At 41.2% G+C, this 17,199-nt stretch overlaps 1 long non-coding RNA gene across 1 annotated transcript in view; it reads right to left on the bottom strand.

The window, feature by feature from the left end:
* The window catches only part of LOC143750597 (uncharacterized), a 108,157-nt gene extending 95,270 nt beyond the window's left edge, over window positions 1-12,887 (bottom strand). Inside the window, exon 1 of the long non-coding RNA XR_013207180.1 lies at window positions 12,779-12,887. This is a non-coding gene — a long non-coding RNA (uncharacterized LOC143750597). The remainder of the gene's footprint in view (window positions 1-12,778) is intronic.
* Window positions 12,888-17,199: the final 4,312 nt, after the last annotated feature.

Raw genomic sequence — 17,199 nt, 5'->3', positions numbered from 1 at the left:
AGGACAGCACGCAAATGCTGCATATGACGCTGCCAATCGTTACTATAGATGATAATATCATCCAAGTAGGCAGCGGCATATACAGCATGCGGCCGGAGAATTTTGTCCATCAGACGCTGAAAAGCCGCAGGAGCCCTGAACAAGCCGAAAGGAAGGGTGACAAATCGGTGAAATCCAAACGGCGTTGTGAAAGCTGACTTTTCTTTGGACATGGGAGACAAGGGGATCTGCCAATAACCCTTTGTTAAGTCCAGTGTCGAATAAAAAACGAGGAGTACCCAGTCGATCAAGCAATTTGTCAACCCTCGGCATTGGATACGCATCAAACTTAGACACCGCGTTAACCTTTCTATAGTCCACACAGAAACGGACCGAGCCGTCGGTCTTAGGAACTTAAACTATTGGGCTCGCCCAGTCACTACTGGACTCTTCTATTACCCCCATATCCAACATAGCCTCTAATTCGTTCTGAACTACCTTTTTTTGTGTTCAGGTAAACGATACGGGTGGCAGCGCACCACCACACCCGGTTCCGTCTCAATGTGGTGCTGAATGAGGTCCGTTCGACCAGGCAGGGGAGAGAACACATCAGCAAACTCAGCTTGTAAATTTTTAATGTCAGTGAGCTGGGAGGGTGAGAGGTGATCTCCACCAAGAGCCAGCGAGAGAGATTGTGGTTTTGTGTTCGCTTCTGGCCCGAGATCCTCCTCTCACTACCGTTGCCAGCATTACTGACTCTGCCTCAACCCACTTTTTGAGGAGGTTGAGGTGATAAATTTGATGTGCTCCGCCCCTATCTGTTCGAACTACTTCATAATTGAGATTGTTGACCCGCCGTGTGACCTCAAAAGTTCCTTGCCACTTTGCGAGTAATTTAGAGCTGGAAGTAGGGAGTAATACAAGCACTTTATCTCCCGGTGCAAATTGACGAAGTCTAGCCCCATTGTTGTACAGCTGACTCTGTCTGTCCTGGGCCTGTAACAAATTCTCCATTGATAGCCGCCCCAAAGTGTGGAGCTTTGTTCTCAGGTCCAAGGCATACTGAATTTCGTTTTTACTAGCGGTCGGTCCGTCCTCCCAAGTTTCACTAAGAACGTCTAACACCCCGCGGGGCTGACGCCCATAGAGAAGCTCGAAGGGGGAAAACCCCGTGGAGGCTTGGGGGACCTCGCGTACAGCGAACATGTGGGGTTCTAGCCACTTATCCCAATTTTTGGCGTCTTCGTGAACGAACTTCCGAATCATGGACTTCAAAGTGCGATTAAACCGTTCCACTAAGCCGTCTGACTGTGGGTGGTAGTCGCTAGTGCGAATCGATTTAATGCCCAATAATTCATAAAGTTCGCGAATAGTTCGTGACATAAACGCCGGTCCCTGATCGGTGAGAATCTCCTTGGGGATTCCCACCCGGGAGATTAATGAAAAGAGCGCGCTCGCAACACTTTTGGCAGAAATGTTACAGAGCGGGACTGCTTCAGGGTACCGCGTTGCGTAATCCACCAGGACTAACGCAAAGCGGTGCCCACGTGCTGACCGTTCCAATGGCCCGATGAGGTCCATACCAGTTCGTTCGAAGGGGACCTGCATTAGCGGAAGGGGGCACAATGGTGCTTTTGGATTGGCCGGTGGATTCACCAACTGACATTCACGACAAGACGCGCACCACTAGCGCACATTCTCGTGAATGCCTGGCCAGAAGAACCGGGCCATGAGAGAGTTTAGTGTCGCCGTTTGACCTAAATGTCCGGCCATGGGATTACAGTGAGCCGCCTGAAAAAGCATTTCCCGGCGGCTTTTAGGAACTAACAACTGCGTTGTATCCTCTTTTGACTGGGTGTCTTGGGTCACCCGATACAACTTATCTTTTAAAATAGCAAAATAAGGATAAGAAAGTGGTTGGTCTGGGTGGAGTTCCTGGCCGTCGATAGAACGGACCTGATTAAACGCATGTTTTAACGTCTCGTCCTGGGACTGCTCCAGGGGAAAATCATCGCGCTCTGTGAGGATAGTTCTCTCCAGAGTACTCCGTTCCCCTGCAGCAGACGCCAGAGGTCCCGGCTCAGCATCTCCCACCTGAACAACCACTGTCTTCCCTTTGCTTTTCTTTTCCCAAGGGGCACCCGCACATAAAGACCCCAATAATTTACTAAAAGCAGGCCAATTCGTTACCAGAATTATTGGATGCCGGAGGTGCGGGTTAACTGCTACCTCTACGCTATGCTTTTGTCCCCTAAATTGAATTACCACAGGCATTATAGGATAACTTACCACCACCCCGTGCACACACCGCACCTTAACCCTGCGGCTGTTATCCTATGCCCCAGGTTGAATCAGGCTTTGATGAATGGAGGTTTGGTTGCAGCCTGAATCGACCAAAGCCTGATAAGTACCCCCCTTGATACTCACTGGTATCCGGTACAGGCCAGCTTGATCGGGGGCAGCCTGTGGCGCGTCGGGAACACGGATCAGTGTCCCCACCTCCATCACCGGACACCTGTCGATAAAGTGTCCCGGGTCCCCGCAGCGCCAACAGGCCGGCCCAGGCCTCCCCGCCGCCCCAGTGGCGGGAAGCGGGTCAAGGAATTGGCGTGGAGAGCGCAGGGCTGCCGGAATCGGAGCGGAGTGGTCGACGGACGCAGCCCCCCTGGGTGGGGCCCTGAATGCGGGGATAGGCTCCGCCGGAGCCCCCGTTTTCCATCTCGGCGCCGGCTGGGGCATCAGCCTCCCACGAGACCTGGGAAGGGGAACAGGTTTGGGGAGAGAAGGGGACGAGAGAGAGAGAGAGAGACAGATGGAAGGGTCTCGCCGACCCCTGAGCACGCCACCATGTGATCCTCCGCCAGGTGGATGGCCTGGTCCAGCGACGTCGGGCGGTGGCACTGGACCCACTGGGCAGTCTTCTTGGGCAGTTTGGAGATGAATTGTTCCAGTACCACCTTGTTGATAACGTCCTCGACGTCGCCTCCGTCGGCCATCAGCCATCTGCGGCAGGAGTCCCGGAGCTGTTGCGCCATGACGAAGAGTCGGCCGGACTCTTCCAGGCTCAGGGATCTGAACCGCTGGCGATGTTGTTCAGGGGTCCGGCCGACCCGCTGAAGAATGGCGCGCCTCAGGTCTTTATAGACCAGGAGATTCTGGACTAGCAGGTGGTGGGCGGCTATCTGCGACTCTCCCGATAGCAGTGGCATGAGTCGCATGGGCCAGTCCGCTTGGGGCCATCCCCGGGCCTCGGCCGACCTCTCAAAAAGGTCCAGGAATGCCTCCGGATCATCCTGGGGTCCCATCTTATTGAGAGGCAGGGGCGGGGCCGAGGCCGTAGCTGGATCGGGGACGGCCCGAATCTCCCGGTCGAGACAGCTTGCGGTCTTCTTGCTGGCCTTGGAGAAGCATCTGGAACCGCTGGTCTTGCTCCTCCTTTACGGCCAGCAGGGCGTGGGGTTGCTCCCTGTGAAGACCCGCGAGCGTTTGGATGAGGTCCGCAAATGGCGTTCCTGGCGGGTTCTGCATGGCGGCGGCAGTCTTCTTCTTCCCGGGTTTCGGCACCAGTGTAGTGAAACTCAGCGTGGGTGTAGGAAGAAGAAGACAGGGTCGGCGGAATTGGGACTCACACTTTATTTAGAAACAAAATAAAAGAAACAAAAAGGGGCGCTCGTGCGCCTTCACCGTAGTGAAACACTACAGCACAATATATGAAACACTGTGCCCGCTTTACCATCTCACGCTGTATGTCTCCAGCTCTCACAGTTCAGTCAGATGACCACTCTTTCCACTTTAGCAAAACTCAGTCCGATGCCAGCGTGTGCTGCGGGTCGCGTGCGAGTCCCAAGCCCCTCTCTCCCCGCTCACTCATTCCTGGCAGCTTATATGCGGTCTCCACGCCAATCACTGCAATCAGACACAGGTGTTCATCATCTGCACTTGACCTACTTACTCACCGCACAGCTCGCTGACTCGTCTCTCGCTACAGACTTCGCGAGACCATGCCCCCCTCGCCACACTGACATATCACAATTCATAATATTAATAAATGAAAAATATACATTTCAATGAATGATTTATTATATATTTCTCAACAATAAAGATTTTACAGCCTGCATCAAAAAAAGTAAATCAAAATATATTGTATTATATTTTTCCATAAACAATGTAAAGATTTTTTTTAAACAATGTAAAGATTCTTTTTAGAAAACACCAACAATAATAATAATCATCATCATTAAAATTATGTACTTATGGTGCATAATATGAACATTTGAATAATAACAGGAAATTCTATAAATGAAAGCTACAAATATTCACATTTTGCAGGAAAAATGATGGAATGCGGTACAAAACATTATTTGTTAGATTATAATATTCAACCAATTTGAACTTGCTCCCAAGGCTATCACAAATTTGACAAAGCCTAATATATTTCAGCCTGAATTTGCAATAATTCATAATCAAATGTTTAGAATCAGATCATACAAATGTACATGGACCAACAAGTAGCCTACAATATAAAGTAAAAACAGGCGAAGTAAAACTTCACTTAACTATAAAGAACATGTTTGGCTCGGGAACTACAGCAGACCAGCACTAACCAGCATAAACCACTGAGGGAATTCATGCTTGTCTAAGCCAGTCTGTACAGTATCTGTCTCCCTACAACCCAGTGATGGGAACGAGAGCGTTACAAGATGTTTAAACGATGGAAACAATTCACTATTAAAGGGATAGTTCACCCAAAGATGAAAATTCTGTCAGTATTTACACACCTTCATGTTGTTCCAACCCCATAAGTCCTTCGTTCATCTTCGGAACACGTATTAAGATATTTTTGATGAAATCTGAGAGCTGGATCACTCCTCCATAGGCTTCTAAGGGATTGAAACTTGTTCCCCGAAAAGTTATTAAAGACATTGTTAAAACAGTCCAAGTGACTACAGTGGCTCAATCTTAAGTTTATCAAACGACAGGAATACTTTTTGTGTGCAAAAAAACAAAAATAACGACTTTATTTCAACTATAATTTCCTTCTCTGTGGGCCTCGAGTCAGTTAACCTAGTGTATTAGCGTAGTGTTTCTGTGTTGAATGTCACACGGATCACACACATGACCAGCGTTGGCCAAAAGTGAGCTTACGTGTGACGTACAACCATAGACTGTACAGCACAGAAGCTCTACGCTATCACACTACGTCAACTGACTCAAGGCCCACAGAGAAGGAAATGAATAGTTGAAATGAAGTCGTTATTTTTGTTTGTTTTTTGCGTACAAAAAGTATTCTCGTCGCTTGATAAACTTAATATTGAGCCACTGTAGGTCACTTGGACTATTTTAACCATGTCTTTAATAACTTTTCAGGGCTGGCAAGTTTCAATCCCTTAGAAGCCTATGGAGGAGTGATCCAGCTCTCAGATTTAATCAAAAATATCTTAATTTGTGTTAGGAAGATGAACGAAGGAACGAAGGTCTCAATTAAATATTAATAATCAAAAATAACTGGTTATAATTGATTATGAATATTTGGATCAGTTAATATAATTAACTTAATATAGTAAAATTAATTTTTACTTCAACCCACCTGTTTGTCCCGTAAACACTCAGCGTTAATTGTTTATTAATTCTAAGAAATATTAATTTGCGGAGAAGGGAAACCTTGCATGGTTAGTTTGACTCTGTTGGGAGAGTGAAGGCCTGCCATGCAGACATCAACCCGAAGAAGCCGCAGTGAAGGCCAGAGGAAGAGAGGATTAAGAGAGTAAATGTTGGGAGTTGCGATGGACTTCTGTGATGAATGAACGTTGTGCCGAACTCCTGTGGTTGTCCTGGATTCTGTTGTGGTTGAGAGAGTCCTCTCTTTCCTGAATCAGCACATGGCTGGTTTGGTCAAGGCCCGGGGACCTGGGGCCTGCTGAGGCCACGCAGGACAGCACAACACCGCAAGCGTAAAAAGTCACGAGAGAGTAAATGTTGGGTGTAGATGCAATATAAAGCCTGAGAAAGGTCCCACCTCTCAGGGTTGGCTCGGCCAATAAGAGAGGTGGAAGCTCCAGGAGGGAGAATTTGGTTTATGGCTCTTTGTTTCAAGGGTGCTCATTTGCATGTGCACACTGGAGGAGTGGTAGCCGATGAAGAAACTATGAAAGATTCTTGTAATACTAACATGTTGTTCTTATTGACATATTATGTACACAGTCATTTCGATCTTCAAAGTACCAAGTTACAGAGCCCAAACATTGTTTAGGTGAGGTTACATTGACCGTTGGTTCTTATCAAAATAATATATAATTCACAATAATATAATCCACAGGTTAAAAAATAAAAATTAATAGACTTAAATCACACTACACCAAACAGTAAATCATTCACACACTTTTTCTGGGGTGCCGGTTCATTTATAGATCCGTTTGTCTATGATTAATTCAGCAAAGTTTGTTTTCAAGTCTGTTTCTGAAATTTGATCTTTTTTTTAACAGCAATACAACCAACGTATCTGATCGTAGTCATGGTAACCAAAGACCCTTCTTGCCCTTGTTGGGGGATGGGACCACAGATCCCAGAGTGAGTTTTGAATATAATTTGTTAACTAAAACAAATAATTGTGTTTGATTTGTCTCAGTCATTACACACCCACTTCACTCCTGTTACATGGCCCGAGTAAAACTCACTTCAAAAATAAACTTCAAAAGCAATTAGTAAATATTATATAATTCCAGCAAACCACTATTGTTGTCAAGATATATTTATCTTGTCATTTGCTCAAATTATTTTAGCACAACATCAAAACAGAGGAACATGATTGGTAATGAGACTCGTTAACACAACACCGGCAACAACTTACAGCACTGTGCATGCATAAATTATGAATATTTTCACTTAATGTCATAAAAAAAAATCCCAGATTTTTGATGTTTAATATACATACACAGTAACTAGACGACATATAAAGACATTAGACCAGAAAATGACTAGGATTACAACTGGACAAACAATTATATATAACCAAAAATCATAAATGTGCATGGGCTTTAATTACAGTACATGTCTAACACACTTGGTTTATCTCCTCAGAAGCCACTAAAGAGGCCAATATATGACATAATGATCTATTTCTATGCGGTTAAGTACAAGGATAGAATTTAATGCAGCTTGTCATAACTATAATAAAATACCTGCTTCAGTTTCATTTGTAAATAATGATTTTCCGTCTGCTCCAAAGGACATTCAACTTTAGATTTAGCACGATTTCATGCATAACCGTTATTTATCGGAAAGAAAAGTCATGTCCAATGAACAAAACATGAAACACTCTACATACCTATTAAACATGATTTCTCAGATGGGCGTCCACTGGAGGGCGATGTTACAGGCGACTACAGGTTTATAATGGCAGCACAGCCTACAGTGAGAAAACTGAATTATGTATTCAGACTAAAGACCTCTGTGCTACTTTTAAGGGTTGCCTTATGGAGAAAAGCCTCGAAGACAGCTTTTCTGAAGGCTTACTGTTTGGGGTAAATGTGAAAACCAATAAAACGGAAGTGTGTAATTTTTTGGATGTTAAAACACTTCTGTTCTGTCCCAGTTTTGTCACGAAACAGAGATAGGACCCAAATGCAAAGGTGCAGATCAGTAATGTTTATTCAGTCACAAAGGAACTAAGGCAGACTGCCGATCACAGGAAAAAGGTGATGCAGATCTGGAGCAAAGCACCGGTATCTAACAAAGGAGAAAGTCTTCAGTTACAGGCAGACGTCTTGTGCTCGCAGTGGGAAGGCAGCGATGAGCGAATCAGCTCCAGACAATACACTCAGCACCACAGCTTCCAGATGGTCAACTCACATGCAGCATTCAACAATAATCTGGCACAGAAGCCTAAAACAGGGAGGCACTAAATAGCACGAAAGACAAACACAAAGAGGAACAGGTGCGGTCTCAATCAGAGAGCTCGCTAATTGTGATAGCAAACAGTTGGGAAGGAATGGAGTGGGAAGAGCGAGAGCGAGAGCGAGAGTCAAACCCAATTTATGACATGTTTAATACGCAGAGTCAAAAATACCATACTATGTAGGCGAAAAACAGTATGTGACAAGTCAAGACAAGAGTAGAATGTCCGAATTCACAGTACTCATAAAAGAGTAGGCCAGAAGTACCTGGATCATCTACTAATTCTGCCAATATTCTGAAGTGTGCATATGATGGACACTTTACTATCCCATGAGGCCACGTGTGAATGGTAGTGAACTGACGCAACTGACGCTGGTAGGTCACATGATAATGACAACATGTACATGTAGTACATCCGGAATACATTAATACTACACACACTCATAGTACTATATAGAACATTAGTTTTAGTGGAGTAATTACTCATTCAAAATAAATGCCTACTCAAAACAGCATGCGATTTCGGACACGGCCTAGAACTTTGCCGCTTTCAAAACTTTGATTAGTATGGGGCGGGACTTTCTTTTTGTCTGACCAATGACAGACAGGAATTGCAATTCTGTTTGGAGAAACGAATTACACACTTCAGATTTAAGAATTGGTGACCCACAAACTACAAGTATCCATCATCACTGCAATAGAGAATATAAACTCAAACAGATTAGTCAGAAATCAATAACGGAATTATAGCTATAAATTTGACCTAATGGCATTTCTCAACTGGAAAGTCCAGATCCAAATAATGAAAAATGGTTACACAATGGAGAAACAGGAATAGGTAAGAGAAGAGCTTCCCTACACAGCTCACTTTTTATTCTTCCATATCAAACCAATAGTGACGTTTCTTTCAAGCTATCGTCAGCAGTCTTACAAATGCCCTCTGCAGCTTCCTATGCATTTCCCATGGTGCATTTAAAAAACACATTTGGCATTCTCTGGAAAAGAGCGGCTTTAATCCGAAGTGCATTACTGAAACAGTGACGGGAGCATGTCGAGTGACAGCACCCCTGCATATTTGATGCTTTATCTCTCCCATTGGCCCACTTTTCTTGCTGATCTTTTAAATATACTTAACCTGCTATCATTTCACTTAGTCGTGCATTTCATGCGATGACAAAAAATGCATGCATTTCTGATGCATTCTATTAATACTCTCTTTCTCAAATGCAGCTGAATTAAAAAAAGGGATAATGTGCATTGAACATTTTTTTTAATTTTGTATTAGTGAAAAAGGAAGTGAGGATATGTGATTCCAAATGAAAACAATAAATCTATTTCTCTTTGTCAGACAGTAGGTAATGAGTTGCTGGGGTTTTTGAATAATTGAAAATGAACAGAGCAAAATAAAAAGTCATATTGCGTTTCCTTCACCAGTTTTTAATAACTGGGTTCCACAAATACAATCTTCCACATAGCGAATATGATGCAAATGCAAAACAGAGCTCCTCATGCACACCGTTTTCTCTAAGCCCAAAAAAGCAGAAGGATTCTTTTCTCATATCAACTTCTCAGTGTGGCGATAAGTTTTTCTCCTCCAGACTGGTTCAGGTACTACTTTGCTGATCGTAGTCAATTTGTTTTTATTGGATGGTCACAGATCAGAGGATGGTCCTGTTAATACTGGTGTCCCCCAGGGCTCCATTCTCGGTCCTTTGCTATTTAGCATTTACATGTTCCCACTCGGTCAACTACTAAGATCTCTTGAACTTAACTACCTTTTATGTTGACGATACGCAGATTTAAATTCACTCAAAACCCAGTCAATGTGTGGACATTTCCCATCTTTCCAATTGTATTTCAGAGACTAAGATATGGATGACAATTCCCTGTGCTTGAATAGTGCCAAAACTGAAGTCATGCTTCTTTGCTCTCCCCATCAACTGTGTAATACTGGTTCTTTAACGTTGTCAGTTGATGGTGTTGTTTTTTTAATGCCAGCCTGTCATTTGAGCCTTTTGTACAAAATACTGTGTCTTTCAAGTCAGAAATATTGCACGTCTACGACCTATGTTGTCATTCTCTGTTTCAGAAAGGTTGATTAACTCTTTTGTTTTCTCATGTATCGACTATTGTAATGCTCTTCTCGATGAAGTTTCAAAATCCTGTATTAACAAACTTCAATATCTGGAAAATTCGGCAGCTAGAATTGACCCTTCGCTAAGCCCCGCCCTCCCTATAGTTACTGTCGCTACGCCTGTCAAGCTTTTGCACCTGGCACGTCTATTAAAGTGTGTATGCACCGGTGTCAGACATTCCCAATGAATAATTAGTATTTTTTGGCAAACATGTGAAATATCTGAGAGAGCAAGACAAAAGGGACTGCAGTATGCATTCGAGGGATATATCCACGACATGTGCAACCGATTAGCGAATAATTTCATAAAAAATTGAAGCTAAAGCCTATAGTCCCAGTGCAAGCAGTGGCCGCCTCATACGCTGACCATTCAAATGGGAAACACACAAATTGAGGAACAGCTATGTTCGTGCACAGCAGGGTAAGTGAAATGTGAAAATAATCTAATAATTATAAATCAAACAGTTTATCCATAAACTGTAGGTAGTAGGACGTCGATTAACAAAATGCTGAAATATATTTTAAAGTATGTCAGTGAGCCTCCGTCCTGTCTTTAATCGTCTTATTTTACGTTAAAACATATGCATTATGAGCAAAGAACCGTCATAATTTCCAACTTCCAAGCAATAGGTGTTTTTGTTAATCCTGTCGCCATTTAGTTGTGAATGGGGTCTCCCACACTGCTGGATCCACGCGCATCATTTCTCCCCTTGGCTTTTAGATTTTCGGGAAGGAAAAAAATTCCACTCCCGCGTCCAAACTTTTAGGATACCGGGTATCAGATTTGCACAATCCATACGCACAACGCTTAGGCATGTTTCCCTCGCTCGAAAGCTTGCCAGACCTCCCGCACCTAGTTACGGTTGCTAAGACATGATTGGCCAGTGGCGGTTTTCAGGCGTGGCTTGGCGAAGGGTCAATTGTGTCTGGGGCTAGAGTTGTTGAGCATACATACCACTCTTGTTTTGGCTCCATGTTAGATACCGTGTTGATTTTAAAATCCCTATGTTAAACATATGAGGCATTGCATGATCTGGCTCCTCAGTACTTGGCTAAGCTTCTAACCAAATTCGTTACATCTTTTTAAATCTTGTCTTAAAACTTTTTATTTCAGGATTGCTTTTAACTGATCTTTTTTTTTATTATTGTTAATTTATTCATTGTTATTCTGTTTCTTTTTTTTCTGTTTGTTCTGTATCTAAATTATTTATATTTATATTGTTTTGTTTGCTTGTGTTGTAAAGCGCTTTGAAAAAAGCAACTTTTAAAGGCGCTATACAAAATAAATGTATATTATTATTATTATTATTATTTATTATATCGACTCAAAGAGTTTGAACATATACACTAGCCACAAAAGTTATTAGGACACTTAAGCCACGCTTAAAATGTACGCATTTCATTTCATTGCATAACGAAATATCAAAGAAAGTGTCTGTATCTGCATCCAAATGCTGCAGGAGGTTTCCACAGAACTCTCTTTCATTTTATCTGTAGTTATTGCATTTTTTTTTTTTTTCATCTAGTCCAAAGCCATTCAGGTGTCATAGAATTACTTTTGGGCCGCTGAACATGCAATAAACAAGCTTATCCCAAGCTGATCCTTTCCACATATATATACAGTATATGTATGTATAGTACACAAATCTTTTTTTGAGTATAAAAGGGAAATTTATGTACATACATCACAGAAGTTTTGGGTCTGAAAAAAATCAAGAAGCAATGCTTCAGAGAAGATAAATCAGAAACACACGACTGAATGTACGTTTTGATGTTTCCCACATCCAACAAAACTTGTTCTACTCTGATATTCTCAGTCAGATCTGAGTCAAGGGCTCATTTTCACAGAAGCGTCAGAGATCTGTGGTCATTACCGCTCAGTCTGCGAGTCTCTGGAAGAGTGAATTCAAAACTGTACAAGCTCCTCCGGAGAAATCGTTCATTTTAGAAGTCCTACCATGCAGTTAGATGGACATTTCTTTGCTGTGATTCAGTTCTTTTTATGAAGCATTAATGACGTGGTCTACTGGTCTGGATATGCTAACGCTTGTATTACCTCAGGCGAGAATTTGTTTCTGAAGGCAACTTCAGCAACTCGTCCGGAGGTGTTTGTGCTTCAGACATGAATGATTCCTCAATTCGTCTTATGCAGTGCTGCTACTAAGTGATCAGATTCGTTTTTTCCTCAACTAGCAGACGATAAAATAAACCAAATAAATCCCATTCCGGGTATCAATCTGGGATTCATCGAGATTTTAAACTGTAGAAAGAGTATTCAATAGCCTATGCCTTATTGAAGCACTCTCTAATGCTGCACCTGCCAAATAGTATGATAAAAATCAAAACAATAGGCCTATTGACAACTGTAAATAAGTTAAATTAAAAGCATAAAACAACCTAAATCGCTGATGACAACACATAACAATATGACGCTGTAGTTTTCGGCCGAAGTACCGCCACTTGCCGCGTTACCATGGAAATGTAATCGCGAGGGCTTTCAGTGTTTTATGAATTCACTAACCGAACCTGGATCGTTTGTCTTCGTAGATACACTATGGTTTGTCTTTACGAAGCCATTTGAACCCCGAGAGTTTCACCTCAATTCACACATTCAAGGAGGCAATTCCAACAAACATTTACGAGTTTTATGCAGGCTGCATGGGTTCAACACAGGGTCTCCCTACAAACACAGGCCTACACATCATGAAGTCTCTCGGGTGACTGGAGGAACGCCTGCAAAAGAACCTTAGTGGTTATGAAAAATATATTTACCTTGACATTTCATAGTTTGGATGGGTGATTATTTTTAGATGAAATGCGATCGTTTTGATATTAAGTAGGTAATCCGAGTAACAAGAGTAGCCTACACTGTAGGCTACTGAAGTGTGCTGTATTCGTGTGTGATTGGACAGCGCGTGACAACCCTCACTACTCATCGGCTGTTTAGACTTTCCATGTAGGCTATCGGAGATACGTTTATTATTAAGTCGTTTAAATTGCAGTGTCTCCACAATTGTAATCTACTTCAGTTTGAAGAGTTTATATTTTTCGGAGAATGTATAAAAAATAAAAAATAAAAAAAAGCAATGACAATGAGAAAAAAATGTTATTGTGCAGGATAGTGTTTGTTGCCATGTAGTAGGTTTAGTAGGCCTATATTTGGTGGATGAGGTGATTCTCATTATATTTTCTTGCAGGTGAACAAATAGTGATCATACAGCACATTATTTCATGCTTTCCTGTTTTTTATTTCGAAACCCCTCAAAAATCCTTAAAATACCCCCTTAGTGGTGGCAAACATAATTCTGCCATTTATGTTATGAATGCCTTGAGTAGCACCGCATTAGCAACGTGAAGCATATGGCACTGCTAAAATGAATAACGCGCAGATGAAGTCATTACAAGTTATAGGTGCATTAAGTGGTCTAATGGTGACAAAGTTTGGGCAAAGACAATAAGTAGCATGAAATTCTGTGCTGAAGGATAAAGTGAAGGATAATTTTGCGAATCGGCAGCGAGAGGAGAATTGATGGATGTGAGCAGCTTCAGCCCACTATATCTCACTGCTGTTTCTGTTCAAGAACCGTGGGACAGCTCGAATGCTGACAGTAACCAGCCCAAATTGGCTCCTGAACACAGCCTGGGTTCCACCATTGGTGAGGGGGGTCTTAGAAATGGCTATATACCTGAGTTGGGGGTCGACAGGTCCTGTACGCTGGAGACAGGCGGCTGCATCATTACCGATGCTCCTGCACAGGAACCATAGCATGAAAACAGAGCAAGACCAGTTTGATGTGAACCTGCTGTGAAACCTGATAGAAGGGCCTCTAGAAACGATTGTTTGGCCCAGGGTGTTTATAGATAAATAAAACTAAACCATATAAAAACATTTTCATCATTTGAAATAGAAATAAATTCTCACTAAATGCAAAACCCAGAGTAATTAGACTCCGCATATTATTTAAAAGTTAATTTTCAGTTAGTTGGATGTTAATGAAGTGCACTTATCAAGGACACAAATTAACTCAATGGTGTTTCGATTTAAATGTTCCATTTCTGAGCAGCAGCAAATGACTATGGACAATAAGATAGCAGGATTTATTTCATTAAATAAAACAGCTAAGCCTTTATATTGTATAATTTATTTCTAGTCTATACCCATTTCAGCTCAGTTTCATGCAGTCAACGGTAAACTGAAATTAATCTCACTGTCTGATCAGTGGGTGACTATCATTATGAAAATGAGTAAAAATGATTGGTACCCAGAAGCTTTAGCTCGGACAAACACACCTGCTGGAGTTTTAAAAGGCGTATTTAAATCTCTTCCAGGATTAGACTTCAACTCAATTCCTAAGAGATAAAGGATTATAAAACTACAGAATGGGGATTTAAAATGTTTTTGATGTTTTTATTCTTTTCTTGAGAACCTGTGACTACCGCAAATACTAAAACATCTTAGTGCTTATCATGTCTCGTTTGAATGCTTTTTAATTGATTCCTTTATGTATTCTTTTGAATAGAGGAGACTGGAGACTGTAGATGGCAAAATTATTTTACTTAAAGGGATAGTTCACCCCAAAATGAAAATTCTGTCATTAATAATTCACCCTTGTGTCGTTCCAAACCCGTACGACTTTCGTTCTTCTTCAGAACACAAATTATCTTTTATATATATATATAAAATAAAGAGGTCGTAAAACTAATCCAAATTAATTGAGTCCAAATTTTCTGAAGTGACTCGATCACTTTACAAGATGAACAAATTGAATTTAGACTTTTATATTCACATATATAAACATTCCTCAACTCATACATAAGTTTTGGTAAACAGAAGCTCAAGCATGTAAGCTTGACGTGCAGGAAACCAATGAGGTTCATTCTTGTGTTACGCAGCACTTTTGAGCTTCAGCAAGAACCAATGAGGTTCATTCTTGTGTTACGCAGCACTTTTGAGCTTCAGCAAGAACCAATGAGGTTCATTCTCACGTGTCAACCAGGTTCTGTTGAGCTTCTGTTTCTGTTTGCTGATCAATGTTTATATGTGAATAAAAGCCTGAATTAAATCTGTACATCATATAAAGTGATTGAGTCTCTTCAGAAAATTTGGACTAAACCGCTCTATTCATATGGATTAGTTTTACGATCTCTTTACGAACTTTTCAAAACGCCAAAGTGTCAGTTGCCCAGCCGTCAATGGAGGGACAGAAATCTCTCGAATTTCATCAGAAAGATCTTCGATTGTGTTCCAAAGATGAACGAAAGCCTTACGACCGTGAGATATTAATAACAGAATTTTTATTTTGGGTGAACTATCTTTAAATGTCAAAACAGTGGTTTCCTTTTACTTTTACTTTTTTTTGTTTTTGTTTTTTTGTTAAAAAACCTTTTAGAACCTTTATTTGTAAGAGTGTAGACATTCACACATTACTGTGTGAACTGCTCAGGAGGCGAGCTGCAAACAATCTGAAAATAAGTTGGCTTCAGAAGCGAACCGGATAACAATAAAACTACTCTATACATTACCTGCTTAAACGCCCCTGTGGGATGAACGCAGAGATGCTGCTGAAGTGGAAGCAGTTTGATGATATATCGTGTTTGTTTCTGTGTGTGTGGTGGAGAGAAAGAGAGAGGGCTCTGTGCTGAAGGCATGTCTCTTGGCAGGGAAATTAAGTGTTTGTGCGCTGCCTGAGACATCCGCACTAGTACCTACCCTCTATAATTCGGTGTCAGACCCTCCGCTCATTAATTTTACTGCAGTGTTTCCAGAAGGCCTCTCGAGTGATGCGTGTGGGGTAGACAGTCCTGTTCTCCCTGCCATAACACAAAACAACCATGCCAAGCAAATGTGTGCTTAAAAATACACACAGGGAGACCTGTAAATGTGTCTCTGACGTTTTGCTATATTTCTGTGACAGAGAGCGATGACTGTCACTTCATGTGTGGTTGAGGAACTAATAACCAATAAAGACAGTCTTGCAGAAACAGATGTTGTATGGATGTTGGCACCAGTGTTGTTATTGTTAACTAAAACTAAAACTATTACACATAATTTAATTGAAATCAAATATAAATATTAGATGGAAAACCTTCAACTTATAAAACTAGTGGGACACTTATTGTTCTTTTTTATTGCCTTTTTTCCCTATAACATATTTTAGTAATCATCATAAATTAGTAGAGCTGTGACAATACACTTATGTCACGATTCGATACATATCATGATACTGAACTCACGATACGATATTATTGCGATACTTAGCAAAAAATGAACTGTTGATTAAAATGCTAAATTTGGTATCACATTGGGTGTTTAAATGAATAGGCTGGGATTTGTGCTGATAACCCAATGCACAGAACAATAGAGACACCAGAATAAAAATCTTCATAATTCTGAAGCTGAAAACAGATGATTTCAGATAAATATGTTTGCACTCTGTCACTGACTAGTTGTATTTAAAATAATGTAGGACACTTTTTACTGGTAACATAAGACATTTGGCATTATCAGGAGCCCCAAATATTCAACATTGTATAGTAGTTTAATATAGTACTGACACTAAAACTCTGTAAACTTGATTTTTTTCACACACAGTAATTTTCATTTTAGGTTAAATACACATATTGTCACTATCCACGATACATATTGTTGCATTTTTGTATTGTGATATATTGTTACACCCCTATAAATTAGGTATCATTCGAAAGCTTAATCACTAAAATTCATCCAATTTCAAAATCCGTTTTGAAATTGGGCATTGCATTACCATGAAAACGGTAATTTATCAAATCCCTTTAGCAGGCTCCTCCCCCTAGTGGGCAGTGTCGTTCCTCATTACAAAATTTACTGCACTATTTTATAATCAACTTTTTCAACTCTTGACAAAACACATATGGTCGGAAAGGTCCGAGACTCAATGTTACCATATTTGGCGTCTGTTTTGTAACAGAAGTGATATTGTGACAAAGTTTTTAAGTTGTTACAGGAGAACACATAAAAAAAAAATGGAATATGGATGGCTATTTTTGGCTAACTTCAAATTTGGTACACAACTTGATTAGATATATGGCTTTGACTTTATAGCATTTTAGAGGAAAAATACAGTACATTTGCTTTACAGTAAACTTAAACTTCTATAACTTTTTTACACTTTTTTTGAAGTGCTTTCATTCAGCAATATTCCAACTTTGGGTCT

This window comes from Siphateles boraxobius, unplaced genomic scaffold, assembly GCF_051911475.1.
Source record: "Siphateles boraxobius isolate OS27281-9 unplaced genomic scaffold, OSU_SipBor_1 25, whole genome shotgun sequence".
Classification (NCBI taxonomy): Eukaryota; Metazoa; Chordata; class Actinopteri; order Cypriniformes; family Leuciscidae; genus Siphateles; species Siphateles boraxobius.
Note: the sequence above shows the minus strand (reverse complement) of the source record. Positions and strands in the feature narration are given on the sequence as shown.